The following is a 3217-nucleotide window of genomic DNA, read 5'->3' on the forward strand; positions in this document are numbered from 1 at the left end:
CCTCGGGGCCAGCCCTGTGGATCCTGGACTGTCGGGACCCTCTTCCAGGCCCTCTGTCCACTGTTCATGTGATGTGGGTCTCAGGTCCCAGTAGCATGCCCATGTCCTCTTCACTCAGACTAGACTCTGGCCATCACAGAGGTTCCAGAGCTCCAGGGGCTTGTGGTGGCGGGGAGCCTGCTTAGAGGACACGCCTCAGCTGCTGTGCCTCAGGGCAGCCCTGTCTTGGCCTTGTGCATGGTCAGCTTGAATCCTGAGCTCCTTTTGCATTGTTACCGTCAACTTGACTGAATTTGGAGTCACACACTTCTGTCCTCACGGAAGCTTCCTCTCTGTGAGGGAGCTTCCAGGGAGCTTTAAAGGCAGGGGAAGGGGCAGCTGTGAATGGCGCTGTCCGCCCTGTGAGTGCAAGTGTCCATTTCTTCCTGGCTGTGCCCACAATGTGACCAGCCCAGTTGTATTACCACCCGATGACTTTCCCTCTCGCATGGGCTGTGACATCAGACTGGCCAAAAACAAGCCTTACGTTGTTCTGCAGGTTGTTTGTGTCGGGCATTTTTTCATAGCAACGAGAAGGTGACCGGTGGGCTAGTTGCCCCTCTCTCGTGCTTGAAGAACCTTCTGAAGAACGTATAGGCGAGGCTCAGTGGGATGCTTTAGAGATATTTGCATCTGGCTCTCTATATATTTGCATTGTGAGTCTTTCTTTCCTGGTTTCTTGTCGTGTGTGACTTTGACATTTGTGTGCCATGTCTTTATCAGGCCTACTTACAGATGCTCCTATGAACTTGAGCCCAGCCAGAGCTCCCTTCTGGCAGGACTAGGTTCATACTCAGAGATGTAAGTGTAATAGGATTCTGAAGCAATAGCTCCATCTTCAAAAATTCGATCATGCGTTACTAGCCATCCAAGGAGCTGAAATCAGATCCTCAAGCAAATACTTTCACAGGAATATTTGTGGTGGCACTATTGACACAGCCGTAAGGCTGAGAGAATGCAAATGTCCCCTAATGGCTGAGCAGATAAACAAAATGTGGTCCATATACAATGGCATAGCAGCCTTCAGCAGGAATGAACGGATCCATGCCGCAGCGTGGATGAACCTCAAAAGCATTATATTCCCTGAAAGGAGCCAGACAAAAGGAGGTCTCACATTACAAAAACTCCATTTATATGAAACATCCAGAATAAATAAATATGTAGATTAAAAAAAACCAAAACAAATTGATGGTTGCTAGGGGCTGGTGGGAGAAAGACACAGAAGCGACTGCTGGAGGGTTTGGAGTGTTCTTTGGTGATGAGAATGAGGGCTGGAGTGATGGCTCAGAAGTTAGCACTGGCTGCTCTTCCAGGGGATCCAGGTTTCCAGCATCCATAGGGGGTCCAACGCCTCTTCTGACCTTCGTAGGCACCACACAGGCAGGTGCACACACATACAGGCAGGTAACCCCCTTCCCCTGCCTTTAAAGCTCCCTGGAAGCTCCCTCACAGAGAGGAAGCTTTTAAGTAAATAAATAAGTAAATAAATAAGTAAATAAGCTTACTTATTTCTACATAAACTTATTTCTAGTTTATGTAGAAATAAGTAAGCCCTTAAAAAAGAAGAATATGTTAGCAACTGAACAGAGATGGTATTTGTACAATGTCGCGTGTGTGTGTGTGTGTGCAGAAAATGTCACTGAAGATTTCAACTATGGGCAGTCGTGGCACACTTAATTCCAGCACTCAGAGAGGCAGAGGCAGGTGGATCTCTAAGTTCAAGGCCAGCCAGGGCTACAAAGAGAAACGCTGTCTCAAAATAAATGTTATGGGGTGCCACCTCTATAAATAATATATTTGCATCTGGGTATGGCCGTGCATGCTTTTAGTCTCAGCACTTGGGAAGCAGAGGCAGGAAGATATCTGTGAGTTTAAGGATAGCCTCATCTACACAGCAAGAGTTCCAAGCCAGCTGGAGCTACACAGTGAATTCTGTGCCCCAGTACCCTTCCCCCACAGCCCCCCCCAAAAAAAAACAACAGAAAGAAAGAAAAATCAAAGCATATGGCAGACAACCTGTATCTGAGGTATCTCTGCCAAGATTAGTGCAAACCTTGTTGTTTGTTGTTTGTTTGTTTGAGACACAGTTTCTCCTTGTATCCCTGTAGACCAGGCTGACCTTGAACTCAGAGATCCACCTGCCTCTGCCTCCGAGTGCTGGGATTAAAGTCGTGCGCCATCACCATCCGGCAGTTCAAAGCCTTAGAAGCTGAGTTGAGGCAGCTGGACCCGGAACTCAAATGCTGCCTTTTAGACGCACTTTTCTTGTGGTTCTCCCACTGGTTGTTATTAACAGCCCGTGGACCAGTGCTACTCCTGTCTCAGCAGGCCGAGACTACATTGCTTTGGTGACCCCACCCCTTCTCTGAGATGGCTTCCTGCAGCCGAGGCAGGTTTTGAACTTGCCATGTAAGTAAGGATGGCCTTGAAGCATTCCTGCAGTCCCACCCCCAGGCGCTGGTATAAAAGCTGCTCACTGTCAAGCTTGTTTTAACGCAGAGTTGGAGATCAGACCTGGAACTTCATGGATGCTAGGCGAGATTGGAACAAGGGACTGTATCTCCAACCTTTCTCCCAAACTCTTTTGGTTCCTTTCCCCTCTTCCCCAACCCCCCAAAGAACCGGACGGTCTACCTCAGCCACAGTGATAACACACTGCTTAGCTCTGATGCAATAAGACTGACGCTTTATCTCGGTTACCTTCCCTGTAAGAACTCAGAACCCCATTCTACTCACAAGAAATACCCGAACTGAGCAACCATCTCCAATACTCAAATGTTAAAGTTGAGCTGGACGTGGTGGTACACACCCGTGATGCTCACCAACGGCCTCGCCTTGAGGAGATGTGAAGCAGAGTGTTACGATACGTTGGCCAACACTGGCGTTCAGCACTGCAGCAATGATAGCAAAACTGAATTGGTACAAGATGTGGAAAACACTACAGTATGCACTCTGGCAAACACGGATCCAGTGATTCCGTCCTCATAGAAGCACATTATAACAGACTAGTGCAAAATTTTCTTTATAGCAACATAGCCAGAGCTTGTTTTCAAAACACAAAATGAGATTGTCAGTGTCATAAAAAAAAACAAAAACAAAAACAAAAACAAGGACAGTCCGTGCAACTATCCAGACCATTAAAAAGGTGAGCTGAGATGAAGACAAAATGTAATGTGAC

This window comes from Meriones unguiculatus, chromosome 14 (genome assembly GCF_030254825.1).
Source record: "Meriones unguiculatus strain TT.TT164.6M chromosome 14, Bangor_MerUng_6.1, whole genome shotgun sequence".
Taxonomy (NCBI): Eukaryota; Metazoa; Chordata; class Mammalia; order Rodentia; family Muridae; genus Meriones; species Meriones unguiculatus.